At 39.5% G+C, this 15,425-nt stretch overlaps 1 non-coding gene across 1 annotated transcript; it reads left to right on the forward strand.

Annotated features, from left to right (window-relative positions):
* The first annotated feature begins 4,376 nt into the window (after positions 1-4,376).
* On the forward strand, positions 4,377-4,483 carry LOC126025116 (U6 spliceosomal RNA). The gene has a single exon (XR_007501163.1). It is a non-coding gene; the product is annotated as a U6 spliceosomal RNA (small nuclear RNA).
* The last annotated feature ends 10,942 nt before the right edge of the window (positions 4,484-15,425 follow it).

Here is a 15,425-nt window from a genome sequence, read left to right on the forward strand (position 1 = left end):
CTGGAATCTGCATATCCTAAATTGAAGTCATGATGTGGAGTGTCTTCTCGTTTCACCTCACCATGAAAGGGCAATGCAGGAAGCCCTATCTTGTAAGCAGGTCATTGTTAAGTCTTCTCATTGTTAAGGGAAGTCTCTTTTCAGCAGAACGATGTCTGAGCAGTGGTAGGGTCTTCCGTGGTAGAGGATTGCTTCCAGGTGATGTTATAGACAAACCTCACAATTAAGGGGCAATACAGCAAGCCCTGTCCAGGAAGCAGGTCATTGTTTTTATTAAGTCTTCTTAGTGTTAAGGGAAGTCTTTTTTGAGTAGATCGATGTCAGAGCAGCTGTAGGGTCTTCCCTGGTAGAGGAATGCCTCCAGGTGATGTTATATACAACCTTGGATGTTTTGTAGATGTCTTCTCTATATCAGGGGTGAATGGAGAATGCCCATTTTTCTGAGGCCTGTACCAGGTCTTTATGTCAATGTTCAGAGTGTAAGGTCTCATTGCACTACAAGATTTGTGTGTTCCCATCTCTATTAGATAAGAACTTATTGGTATGTATAGTATTTTCCCATTTTAGTGTGCCTAAGCAAACAAGAAATAAAGCCATGAGGTGCTATCAGATATATGGGGGCGTAAGAACATTTCCAACAATACCCATGACTTGGTTCAAACATAAGCATTAAACTGAGGGATTCTTTCACATCAAATTTCATATTGAGCAGTTCACAAAGAGAAGATAAAAAACATGGGGGGGGGGGGATCATCACTGTATAAGAAAATATTCAGCAAAAGTTATAGCGATCAAAGAAAACACCCATAAAATGATGAAGAAACATAAGTGTCCTTTTTATGCCTTTTAAAATAGTTGGGTGGGTGTTAACTCCAGGGCACCACTTTGATCTGTGACTTAGAACTCTACAGTACTTAAGTTACAAAGGGTAAATGAGGAGTAATGATGGTAGGAGTTAAGGAAGTTAAAGAGAAAGATGATCTTATGAAGGGGTATGCAAAATGGCAGAGTACAAACTGGACATTCTGCATATATAAAAACATAATTTAATGATAGTGAGTACTATTAATGTTACTTGTGCGCGTGGGGGCTATTGCACCCGAGTGATTTTGAAAATATAGACTGGACAGAGATTACCAGTGACTTCAAGAAGCTGGGAGGCCAGAAGTTCAGGGCCCCACCCAAACCCTCCCTAAGGAGCTGAATGGATAATGGGGGAAGCCTAGGGTACCTTCAAGCTCCCCCAAGGGGCCCAACTCACCGACTTGCCCAGGCATGTGGCCCGGGGAAGCCCTGGAGATCTGGAGCAAGGTGGTAGAGGGGTGCTGGGGTTACCCAAGTCCCGCACCCCCACTAGGCCTGGTTAGGGAGGCCTTCGGCATGGCGGGAGCCTGCCAAATCCCCTCCTGCTAGACTCCTGGCTCCCAAGAAGGAGAGATTCTTCAAGAAGCTGGGAGGCCAGAAGTTCAGGGCCCCACCCAAACCCTCCCTAAGGAGCTGAATGGATAATGGGGGAAGCCTAGGGTACCTTCAAGCTCCCCCAAGGGGCCCAACTCACCGACTTGCCCAGGCATGTGGCCTGGGGAAGCCCTGGAGATCTGGAGCAAGGTGGTAGAGGGGTGCTGGGGTTACCCAAGTCCCGCACCCCCACTATGCCTGGTTAGGGAGGCCTCTGGCATGGCGGGAGCCTGCCAAACCTCCTCCTGCTAGACTCCTGGCTCCCAAGAAGGAGAGATCCTTCAAGAAGCTGGGAGGCCAGAAGTTCAGGGCCCCACCCAAACCCTCCCTAAGGAGCTGAATGGATAATGGGGGAAGCCTAGGGTAACTTCAAGCTCCACCAAGGGGCCCAACTCACCGACTTGCCCAGGCATGTGGCCCGGGGAAGCCCTGGAGATCTGGAGCAAGGTGGTAGAGGGGTTCTGGGGTTACCGAAGTCCCGCACCCCCGCTAGGCCTGGTTAGGGAGGCCTTCGGCATGGTGGGAGCCTGCCAAACCCCCTCCTGCTAGACTCCCGGATCCCAAGCAGTAATTATTTTCTTATTACATTCCTGATGCCCAACACAGGTGTATTTTAGGAAGCTTTATTAGGAAAATGAAGGATTAATTAATTACTATATATAATTGAGTATAAGCAGAGTTTTTCAGCACAAAATTTGTGCAAAAAAGTCCAAACTCGATTTATACTCAGGTTGTACAGATTATTTGGTTCGGTGTACGCACACCGAATCAAATGCACATAGTCTCCAGTCATCTGCTGTCTGCTGGAGGGGTGGTGCTTTAGCTCAGTCCATCCACAAGTCGCAGCTGAGCTGAAGAGGTAAGTGGCTGAACTAAATTGGATGCCACTGAACTATTTAACCCACAATATTCTTCACTTTGTATGAGACCGACAGCAGTGAAGATGATATCTGTGAACTCAGTGGTGATGACAATGTCTATACTGATACCCTCACATCCGATACAGCTGAAGCTCTGTTTGAACATACAGATGATGAGGAGGAGGAATCCAGTTTTGAAGGATTTAGCTTGATTACTTGTTAAGCTACGGTTTTCTGCACTTTAAATTTTTAAAGTTATTGTTGCTAGTTTACAGTTTTTCTTTAGCAATAAATATTGAAAAATATTTAATCTACTGATTCCTCAATTATTGTAATTGTTTTGGGGATATATTTTTATTTTTTAAATTTACCAGTGGCTGCTGCAATTTCCACCTCAGCTTATACTTGAGTCACTAAGTCTTCCCAGTTTTTAGGGTAAAACTGGGGTCAGTTTATACTCGGTTCTGCCTATACTCTAGTATATAATTAATTAATTATGCACACCTATATTCATTGCAGCGCTATTTTCAGCAGCCAGAATTTGGAAACAACCCAGATGCCCAACAACAGATGAGTGGCTAAAGAAACAGTGCTACATATACACAATGGAATATTATGCAGCTGTCAAAAATATGAAATCACAAAATTTTTCTACACATGAATGGACCTGGAGATTATTATGCTGAGCGAAATTTTAGAGGGAGAGATAGACACAAAATAGTCTCATTTATTTGTGGGATTTAAGAGATAAAAGTATGATAATAATACCCAGAGACAATAAAGGGCTAGAAGGACTGGTCCATGATATGAAGCTTACCACAAAGAGTGGTGAATTCAGTTAGAGAAAAAAACTACACTAACAACTATCATGACAATGGTAGTGAGTGAGAGAAATAGAATGCCTGTTTTGAATACAGGCAAGGGGTGGAGGTGGAGGAAGACAGGGGCATTGGTGGTGGAAATGTTGCACTGGTGAAGTATGGATTTTTTTTATAACTGAAACCAAACAACAAACTTGTTTGTAATCATGTTGCATAAATATATTATTAAAAGAAAGAAAAATGAAGAAAAAGAACTTGGTATTGTTACACAAAGGAACCTTATATTCTTGAAGTCATTGCAAAAATTAGTTTTACAAACCTGGAAGAAAAGAATAAATTCTTGGATTTTTATACCCTTCCACAGTTCAATAAGGATGATGCAGCATATCTAAACACCCCCATCACCATTGAGGAAATTAAAACGGTAATCAAATGTCTGCCCAAAAAAGCTCAGGTCCAGATAGATTCACTAATGAATCATTTCAAACCTTTCAAGAGGAACTACTACCAATCCTGGCCAGACTCTTTTATAAATTGAAAAAACAGGAACACTTTCAAATAGCTTTTATGAAGCCAATATCACAGACAGAGATGCTGCCCCAAAAGAAAATTATGGACCAATACAGATCATCAAGAACATTCACTAAGATCAAGTATTCATTCATTCACAGAAATGAAGGATGGTTTTAACATCCATAAATGTATCAACATAGTACACAACATCAACAACAAAAAAAATAAAAATCACATGATCATATTAATAGATGCAGAGAAAACATTTGATAAGGTGCAACACCCATTCTTGGTAAAAACTCTCAGCAAGATGGGATTGAAAGGAACTTTTCTCAATATAGTTAAGGCTATCTACCACAAGCCAATGGCAAATATTATCCTCATGGAGAAAAACTAAAAGCCTTTCCTCTAAATTCTGGTGCAAGACAAGGCTGTCCTCTCTCACCACTCCTCTTCAACATAGTACTGGAAGTACTTGCTATAGCGATTAGGTAAGAAAAATTTATAAAAGAAATCCATATAAGAATGGAAGAAGTCAAGCTTTCACTGTTTGCAGATGGCATGGTAATCTACTTAGAAAATCCTAAAGACTCTACCAAAAAGCTTCTAGAAACAATGGATTCATATAGCAATGTGGCAAGCTACAAAATTAAAACACAAAAATCAATGGCTTTTTTATACACCAATAATGATAGGGAAGAAATGGACATTAAGAAAACCATCTGTGCTTGCTTTGGCAGCACATATACTAAAATTGGAACGATACAGAGAAAATTAGCATGGCCCCTACACAAGGATGACATGCAAATTCATGAAGCGTTTCATATTTAAAAAAAAAGAAAACAACCCCATTCACATCAGTGTCACACAAGCTCAAATATCTTGGAGTCAACTTGACTAAAGACGTGAAGGACCTATACAAAGAAAACTAAGAAATAAGAGAGGACACGTGGAAATGGAAACACATACCCTGCTCATTGATTGGTGGGATTAACATAATTAAAATGGCAATACTCCCCAAATCATTGTACAGATTTAATGCTATCCCTCTAAAGATACTCTTCAAAGAAGTGGATCAAACACTTCTAAAATTCATTTGGAACAATAAACACTCTTGAATAGATAAAGCAATCCTTGGGAAAAGAAATATGGAAGGCATTACTTTCCCCAATTTTAAACCGTATTACAAAGCAATGGTTATCAAAACAGCATGGTAGTGGAATAAAAACAGACCCTCAGATCAGTGGAATAGACTTGAGTACTCAGAGAATATTCCTCAGACATACAATCACCTAATTTTTGATAAAGGAGCAAGAAATCCTAAATGGAGCAAGGAGAGCTTCTTCAACAGGTGGTATTGGCACAATTGGCTGGCCACTTGCAAAAAAGCAAACTCAGACCCCCAGCTAACAGCATTCAAAGGTAAAATCCAGATGGACTAAAGACCTTGATATCAGACCTGAAACCATAAGGTATATAGAACAACACGTAGGTAAAGCACTCCAGGACATTGAGACTAAAGGCATCTTTAGGAGGAAACAGCACTCTCCAAACAAATGAAAGCAGAGACAAACAGATGAGAATATATTAAGCTGAGAAGCTTCTGCATCTCAAAGGAAACAGTGCTCAGGATACAAGAGTCACCCACTGAGTGGAAGAAACTATTCACCCAATACCCATTGGATAAGGGGCTAATATCCAAAACATACAAGGCTCTGACAGAACTTTACCAGAAAAAAAAAAACAAACATCTAATCTCATCAAAAAAAGTAGAAAAGAAATGAACAAATACTTTGTCAAAGAAGAAATACAAATGGCCAAAAGGCACTTGAAAAAATGCTCCATATCACTAATCATCAGGGAGATGCAAATCAAAACAACTATGAGGTACCATCTTATGCCACAGAGATTGGCGCACATCACAAATAATGAGAACAAGCAGTGCTGGCAGGATGTGGAGAGAAAGGAACTCTCATTCACTGCTGGTGGGAATGCCATCTAGTCCAACTTTTATGAAAAGTGATATGAAGATTTCTCCTAAAACTGGAATTTGAACTTTCATATGATCCAGCAATACCACTCCTAGGGATATACCCTAGGAATACAAAAATAAAATACAAAAAATCCCTTCCTTACACTTATATTCAATGCAACTCTGTTTACAATATTCAGACTCTGGAAACAACCAAGATGCCCTTCAACAGATGAATGGCTAAAGAAACTGTGCTACATACACACAATGGAATATTATGCTGCCGTCAGGAGAAATGAAGACAGGAAATTTTCCTATACATGGATGTACACGGAATGTATTATGTTGAGTGAAATAAGTCAGAGGGAGAGAGATAGATGCAGAATAGTCTCACTCATCTATGGGTTTTAAGAAAACTAAAAGATATTCTTGCAATAATTTTCAGAGACAAAAGAGAGGAGGACTGGAAGTTCCAGCTCACAACTTGAAGCTCTCTACAAAGAGTAATGCATGCAGTTAGAGAAATAACTACATTGAGAACTATCATAAAATGCGAGTGAATGAAGGAAGTAGAAAGCCTGTCTCAAGTACAGGTTTGGGGTGGGGGTGGGGAGGAGGGAGATTTGGGACACTGGTGATGGGAATGCTGCATTGGTGAAGAGGGGTGTTTACATGACTGAAACCCAACTAAAATTATATTTGTAATCAAGGTGTTTAAATAAATATATAAAACAATTAATTTTACAATATCAACATACTAATGTTGCTTCTGTAAAAATTACCCATCTGTCATGGGGCATTTCTGAAAATTGAGTAGCTATTTATCAAAGAAGTGACTTTCAGGAAATCTTATAATTAACCCTGCTTTTCTTATATAGCCCCCCCCAAAACTCATTTGAGTATCCTACTCTTCAGTTCCCAACCACCCACTAAGGATTCTCTTTGTCATTACAATTTCTTGTGATGTAATACTTGTCACCTAAAAAGGCTAAAATTAGCAAGAACTATGATTTGTAGTCTCATTCGTTATTTGTATAAAGAAACTTTTATAAAAAGTTATATCCATAATTTTGGTTGCCTTTACTTATATTTAGACTTTCTATCTTCTCTCACTGTGCACATAAACGAAATTGTTCCAGGATGGAGACTTTTCTTTACTTGGATATTAACCTGAGTTGAACACATGGGGAAAATTGTAAATACTAAAAGTTATAAATTGAATTGAGTGTTAGAATTGTATAAAGATAAAATACTTTCCCATAAAGTGGTTTGGACATTGTTTTAAAATTCAAGGAAAACAAACAATTCCACCCTGAATTGGCCACAGTTCAACATTGGGGCCTCCCAGGAGTTGGCTGTTTGGGCAATGTCTAGAAAGAAATCTGAAAGTGAAAATTCTGTGCTTGAATTTTGATTCACTAACTTGTATGAGAAAAGACTAAAACAGGGAGGAGGATGGGCAAGCCATGGAAATCTTTTTTTTGTCACTGCAAGGAATGCTGAAGGAGAAACTGAGGATGGGATTAGAGCGAGGACTCAGTAGAGAAAGGGACGGTACAATCTCTTTTACTGACACCTCTCAGTGCCTTTCTTTCCTCAGAGGAAACATCTTGGGCTCTTACTTCTGCCCAGCTTATCAGGCCCAGTTCTTTGTTTTCTGAATCATTTTTTAAATTAAGGCACTGGGATTTACAATGCTGCTTATTATACTCTTTATGCACACATAGTTTCAACCCATAAATATCACCAGATGCCTGCTTTCTTCCACCAGTGTCCCAACAGCCTCTTTAAGCTCCCCTCACCATTCCCATCAAAGCTCAGTTAGTTCTATGACAAAAATCTTCAGTTATGATGACTAAGTCATTTGTAATAGCCTTAATAGCCATAAAATAGCTTAATATAGCCCAGTTCTTTGACAACCCACCTTGATTAAATAAGGCAAATTCATGTATGAGGAGAAACAATATTTACCTTCTCCTAATTCATGATTTTCTGTCAAAGTCTCTCCTCCTCACCAACTTTCTGTTTAGTCATTCCATGGTCCATCTGTATGTATGTGATAAAATGAAAATTTACTAAGTAAACATTTCTAGTGTTGTGGCTAGAAATCCAGGTCCTAAAAATAATTTGTATGATTTTATTTGGGAGGGGGAAACACACAGTTGTGCCAAGAATTGATCCAGATAGGCTCAGGGGACTGTAGGGGTTTTCAGGATTGAATCCAAGTCAGTTTAGTGCAAAGTAAGTGCCTTACTTACTATCCTTATATCTATTATTGTTTGAAATTATTGACTAATCCCTCTAATTTTTAATTTAGGTCTTTGCTGGAAAACTAAACTCACTTTTTTTTTTTTTTTTGGTGACTCAGCCTATCTATAGGTACCTTAGGTACCATTTTCATGGGCTATCTAGAAGTTCTCTATACTTCACAATACAGCCTAGTCTCTGATACCTCAATGTGATCTTATGAACAGGGCATAGGTACCTAAGTTGCAACCTATAAATATAAGGTATGTCCCTTCTCAGTGACATTAGTTTTCTTAAAAAGAATTTTATTCTTCAAAAAATGCATATCTAGAGAATTCTATGCATCTGAGGTTAAATGTGAAAAGATGAATTAAAAACAGCTGTAAAATCTTACTAAACACTCAGAATGATAGCCATGACCTGGTTACAATGCCTGTGTTATTTAAGGGTGACTATAAAGAATGTGCGAACAATTTAGCATTTGAATAATTTTCTGTTGATTTAATGGGGCTCTGAAAGCTCATTGTGCCTGGAATTACTACTTTTTTTTTCTTAAAAATTTAAACAGAATCAAAATAACCCAAAATACAATTGAATCAAACTAGACTGAACATAATGAGTATTACTTTGATATGCCAAAGTCTTGTGAAGGACTCTGCGATGTCTCAAGAACAAAATTATAAAGTTTACTGGTTACTTTTCAACACAGGAAAAAAAATGGTTGTTTTGCTTTGGAGTTGTTTGCATTTTTCTTATTCTTTTTCTTTTTTTTTTTGTTTGCATTTTAAATTACTGAGAGCTTGGTCTTATTTCAGAAATACTGTCTCTACTATGAACATTTTTTGCATTGTGCATAGAGGTAATTCCAACCTGGCTTCAGGAGGATAGAGGATTAGCTAACTGATGAACAAGGATACAGCAGAGGGTCTTGTTTAAAAAACTGGAATTTGAATTTGGGTGGCTCTTCATTCAATTCAGGAGAATTAAATTCAGGCAAGGAGAATTCAGCAAAGTACTTCATCTTTCTATGCCCCATTGTTATATTAAATTAAGCACAATAAGAATGATTTTTTTGTTTGTTTGTTTGGTTGGTTTTTGGGCCCACCCGGAGGCACTCAGGGATTGCTCCTGGCCCTGCACTCAGAAATCACCCCAGGCAGGCTAGGGGGACCATTTGGGATGCCGGGAATAGAACTGATTTCATCCTGTGTTGGCCTCATGCAAGGCAAACGCTCTGCCACTGTGCTCAGGCCCCAGAAGAGTGATTTTGTTGCATATGAAGATATTGTGAAAATACATGTTAAGTGCTTGACGTAAGTGATCTAGAGTGATATATAGTTATTGTTATTATCTTAACCTTTATTATTATAAAAATAACTTTTCTTTTTTTAGTTTTTGGGTCACATCTAGCTGCACTCAGAGGTTACTACTGGCTCTATGCTCAGAAATTGCTCCTGGCAGGCATGGGGAACCATATGGGATACCCGGATTCGAACCGCAGTTCATCCTGGATTGACTGCTTGCTAGGCAAACGCCCTACTGCTGTGCTATCTCTCTGACCCCTTATTATTATAATAATTAAAGAGAAGTGTGAATGAAGTAATTCTTCCATTTTTCCACCTTATAAGACTTCCCATTTTCTTGAAAGTAGTAATGTATTTTCATGCCTTTTCCCTTTTATTAAGTAATGGTGTTGAGAGTATTTTTCTTTTCTTTTTTTTTTTTTTTAATTTTTTTTTTTTATTTAAACACCTTGATTACATACATGATTGTGTTTGGGTTTCAGTCATAAAAGGAACACCACCCATCACCAGTGCAACATTCCCATCACCCAAGTCCCAAATCTCCCTCCTCCCCACCCAACCCCCGCCTGTACCCTAAACAGGCTCTACATTTCCCTCATACATTCTCAATATTAGGACAGTTCAAAATGTAGTTATTTCTCTAACTAAACTCATCACTCTTTGTGGTGAGCTTCCTGAGGTGAGCTGGAACTTCCAGCTCTTTTCTCTTTTGTGTCTGAAAATTATTATTACAAGGGTGTCTTTCATTTTTCTTAAAACCCATAGATGAGTGAGACCATTCTGCGTTTTTCTCTCTCTCTCTGACTTATTTCACTCAGCATAATAGATTCCATGTACATCCATGTATAGGAAAATTTCATGACTTCATCTCTCCTGACAGCTGCATAATATTCCATTGTGTATATGTACCACAGTTTCTTTAGCCATTCGTCTGTTGAAGGGCATCTTGGTTGTTTCCAGAGTCTTGCTATGGTAAATAGAGCTGCAATGAATATAGGTGTAAGGAAGGGGTTTTTGTATTGTATTTTTGTGTTCCTAGGGTATATTCCTAGGAGTGGTATAGCTGGATCGTATGGGAGCTCGATTTCCAGTTTTTGGAGGAATCTCCATATCGCTTTCCATAAAGGTTGAACTAGACAGCATTCCCACCGGCAGTGGATAAGAGTTCCTTTCTCTCCACATCCCCGCCAACACTGTTTATTCTCATTCTTTGTGATGTGTGCCATTCTCTGGGGTGTGAGGTGGTATCTCATCGTTGTTTTGATTTGCATCTCCCTGATGATTAGTGATGTGGAACATTTTTTCATGTGTCTTTTGGCCATGCGTATTTCTTCTTTGTCAAAGTGTCTGTTCATTTCTTCTCCCCATTTTTTGATGGGGTTAGATGTTTTTTTCTTGTAAAGTTCTGTCAGTGCCTTGTATATTTTGGAGATTAGCCCCTTATCTGATGGGTATTGGGTGAATAGTTTCTCCCACTCAGTGGGTGGCTCTTGTATCCTGGGCACTATTTCCTTTGAGGTGCAGAAGCTTCTCAGCTTAATATATTCCCATCTGTTAATCTCTGCTTTCACTTGCTTGGAGAGTGCAGTTTCCTCCTTGAAGATGCCTGTAATGTCCTGTAGTGTTTTGCCTATGTGCTGTTCTATATATCTTATGGTTTTGGGGCTGATATCGAGGTCTTTAATCCATTTGGATTTTACCTTTGTACATGATGTTAGCTGGGGGTCTAAGTTTAATTTTTTGCAAGTGGCTATCCAATTGTGCCAACACCACTTGTTGAAGAGGCTTTCCCTGCTCCATTTAGGATTTCCTGCTCCTTTATCAAAAATTAGATGGTTGTATCTCTGGGGAACATTTTCTGAGTATTCAAGCCTATTCCACTGATCTGAGGACCTATCCTTATTCCAATACCATGCTGTTTTGATAACTGTTGCTTTGTAGTACAGTTTAAAGTTGGGAAAAGTAATTCCTCCCATATTCTTTTTCCCAATGATTGCTTTAGCTATTCGAGGGTGTTTATTGTTCCAAATGAATTTCAAAAGTGTCTGATCCACTTCTTTGAAGAATGTCATGGGTATCTTTAGAGGGATGGCATTAAATCTGTATAATGCCTTGGGGAGTATTGACATTTTGATGATGTTAATCCTGCCAATCCATGAGCAGGGTATGTGTTTCCATTTCTGTGTGTCCTCTCTTATTTCTTGGAGCAGAGTTTTATAGTTTTCTTTGTATAGGTCCTTCACATATTTAGTCAAGTTGATTCCAAGATATTTGAGTTTGTGTGGTACTATTGTGAATGGGGTTGTTTTCTTAATGTCCATTTCATCCTTATTACTATTGGTATATAGAAAGGCCATTGATTTTTGTGTGTTAATTTTGTAGCCTGCCACCTTGCTATATGAGTCTATTGTTTCTAGAAGCTTTTTGATAGAGTCTTTAGGGTTTTCTAAGTAGAGTATCATGTCATCTGCAAACAGTGAGAGCTTGACTTCTTCCTTTCCTATCTGGATTCCCTTGATATCCTTTTCTTGCCTAATCGCTATAGCAAGTACTTCCAGTGCTATGTTGAATAGGAGTGGTGAGAGAGGACAGCCTTGTCTTGTGCCAGAATTTAGAGGGAAGGCTTTCAGTTTTTCTCCATTGAGGATAATATTTGCCACTGGCTTGTGGTAGATGGCCTTCACTATATTGAGAAAGGTTCCCTCCATTCCCATCTTGCTGAGAGTTTTGATCAAGAATGGGTGTTGGACCTTATCAAATGCTTTCTCTGCATCTATTGATATGATCATGTGGTTTTTATTTTTCTTGTTATTGATGTTGTGTATTATGTTGATAGATTTACGGATGTTAAACCAGCCTTGCATTCCTGGGATGAAACCTACTTGATCGTAGTGGATGATCTTCTTAACGAGGCATTGAATCCTATTTGCCAGGATTTTGTTGAGGATCTTTGCATCTGCATTCATCAGTGATATTGGTCTGTAATTTTCTTTTTTGGTAGCGTCTCTGTCTGGTTTAGGTATCAAGGTGATGTTGGCTTCATAAAAGCTATTTGGAAGTGTTTCTGTTTGTTCAATTTCATGAAAGAGTCTTGCCAAGATTGGCAGTAGTTCCTCTTGGAAAGTTTGATAGAATTCATTAGTGAATCCATCTGGACCTGGGCTTTTGTTTTTCGGCAGACATTTGATTACTGTTTTAATTTCATCAATGGTGATGGGGGTGTTTCGATATGCTACATCCTCTTCCTTCAACCGTGGAAGATTATAAGAGTCCAAGAATTTATCCATTTCTTCCAGGTTCTCATTTTTAGTGGCGTAGAGTTTTTCAAAGTAGTTTCTGATTACCCTTTGAATCTCTGTCATATCAGTAGTGATCTCTCCTTTTTCATTCCTGATACGAGTTATCAAGTTTCTCTCTCTCTCTTTCTTTGTTAGGTTTGCCAGTGGTCTATCAATCTTGTTTATTTTTTCAAAGAACCAACTTCTGCTTTCGTTGATCTTTCGGATTGTTTTTTGAGTTTCCACTTCGTTGATTTCTGCTCTCAGCTTTGTTATTTCCTTCTGTCTTCCTATTCTTGGGTCCTTTTGTTGAGCATTTTCTAGTTCTATTAGCTGTGTCATTAAGCTACTCAGGTAAGCTCCTTCTTCCTTCCTGATGTGTGCTTGCAAAGCTATAAATTTTCCTCTCAGTACTGCTTTTGCTGTATCCCATAAGTTCTGATAGTTTGTGTCTTGATTGTCATTTGTTTCCAGGAACCTTTTTATTTCCTCCTTGATTTCATCTCGGACCCACTGGTTATTGAGCATGAGGCTGTTTAACTTCCAGGTGTTAAAGTGTTTCTTCTGAGTCCCTTTGGAGTTCACAAATAATTTCAGAGCCTTGTGGTCAGCGAAGGTAGTCTGCAAAATTTCTATCCTCTTGATCTTATGGAGGTATGTTTTATGTGCCAGCATGTAGTCTATCCTGGAGAATGTCCCATGTACATTGGAGAAGAATGTGTATCCAGGTTTCTGGGGATGGAGTGTCCTATATATATCCACTAGGCCTCTTTCTTCCATTTCTCTCCTCAGGTCTAGTATATTCTTGTTGGGTTTCAGTCTGGTTGACCTGTCCAGTGTTGACAAAGCCGTGTTAAGGTCCCCCACAATTATTGTGTTGTTGTTGATATTATTTTTCAGATTTGTCAACAGTTGTATTAAATATTTTGCTGGCCCCTCATTCGGTGCATATATGTTTAAGAGAGTGAATTCTTCCTGCTCTACGTACCCCTTGATTAATATAAAATGTCCGTCTTTGTCCCTTACAACCTTCCTGAGTATAAAGTTTGCATTATCTGATATTAGTATGGCCACTCCAGCTTTTTTATGGGTGTTGTTTGCTTGGATAACTTTTCTCCAGCCTTTTATTTTGAGTCTATGTTTGTTCTGACTATTCAGGTGCGTTTCTTGTAGGCAGCAGAAGGTTGGATTGAGTTTTTTGATCCATTTAGCCACTCTGTGTCTCTTAACTGGTGCATTTAGTCCATTGACGTTGAGAGAAAGAATTGTCCTGGGATTTAACGCCATCTTTATTTCAAAATTTGGTGTGTCTTTTGGGTAGTCTTGTCTTAGATTAGGTCTTTCAGTTTTTCTCTTAAGACTGGTTTTGTGTCTGTGAAGTTTCTGAGCTGTTTTTTGTCTGTGAAACCATGTATTCTTCCATCAAACTGGAAAGTGAGTTTTGCTGGGTATAGTATTCTGGGTGAAGCATTCATTTCATTCAGTCTTGTCACAATATCCCACCACTGCTTTCTGGCATTGAGCGTTTCTGGTGACAGGTCTGCTGTAAATCTCAGGGAAGCTTGCTTGAACATGATTTCCCCTTTTGATCTTGCTGTTTTCAGAATTCTGTCTCTATCTGTGGGATTTGTCATTGTGACTAGGATGTGTCTTGGGGTGGTTTTTCTGGGGTCTCTTTTGGTTGGTACTCTTCGGGCATGCAGGATTTGATCACATATATTCTTTAGCTCTGGAAGTTTCTCTTTAATGATGTTCTTGACCATTGATTCTTCCTGGAAATTTTCTTCCTGGGTCTCTGGGACTCCAATGATTATTAAGTTGTTTCTGTTGATCTTATCATAGACTTCTATTTTCGTCTGTTCCCATTCTTTGACTAATTTTTCCATTGTCTGCTCATTTGCTTTAAGTTTTTTGTCCAATCTCTCCTGCTGTATGGAATTGTTATGTATCTCATCTTCCACAGCACCAAGTCTATTCTCAGCTTCTGATACCCTGTCCCAGAGCTTATCCATTTTGTCATTCACTTCGTTTACTGACTTTTTCAGTCCTGTTAGTTGACATGTTATTTCAGTTTGGAGTTTTGTCATTTCTGCCTTCATATTTTCTTGGTTCTTATTAGTGTTCTGTTCAACTCGATCCATGGTTTCTTGGAGTCTGTTGAGCACCTTCCATATTGCTAGTCTAAAGTCCTTATCTGAGAGGTTGATTAGTTGTTCAGTCATTATCTGGTCCTCAGAATTGTCATCTTCATTCTCTATGTCTGATGCTGGCCTGCGTTGTTTCCCCATTGTCACACTTGTATTGTGGGTTTTTCTACGTGTTGTGGTGGTATTCATTGTCTATATGATGCAGGCAGCACACTCCTCTGGCTCCTCCCTTTCTGGATGGGCTGACTTGCCTCTAAGGGAGGGGAGTCCTCCGTGGATGAAGCCTCACACTGGGTCAAATCTTAGGCCCGAGCATGCAACAGAGAAGACAGTCCAGAGAGAAATGTTTGCTTCTGTGATATAGCGCCGTTTTTAGTGTGATTTTTCCTTCTTGTTGCAATGGAGTTCTTTCCTTAGAAAGAGTGCACGGCCCCGTAGCGAAGCGGAGCGGCCGTGCTCCGCTGGAGCCTCTTTTTGCCCCACTCGCAAGAGTTTCACGCAAGAGGACAGTAGACAGACATAGACAGGTCACACTCACAGTCTTTCACAGCTGAGCCCCACTGGGCCGGTGTACTTTCGCGGATTTTCCCCGCCTGGTGCCACACACAGGGAGCCAGATTTTGCAAAGGTTAGCCGGTTTTTATGCTCTGAAGTCCCTCCCTGAAAATGGCGTCTGGGCGAGCGAGGTTTCTGGAGCCTCTTTTTGCCCCACTCGCAAGAGTTTCACGCAAGAGGACAGTAGACAGACATAGACAGGTCACACTCACAGTCTTTCACAGCTGAGCCCCACTGGGCCGGTGTACTTTCGCGGATTTTCCCCGCCTG

This window comes from Suncus etruscus, chromosome 12 (genome assembly GCF_024139225.1).
Source record: "Suncus etruscus isolate mSunEtr1 chromosome 12, mSunEtr1.pri.cur, whole genome shotgun sequence".
Taxonomy (NCBI): Eukaryota; Metazoa; Chordata; class Mammalia; order Eulipotyphla; family Soricidae; genus Suncus; species Suncus etruscus.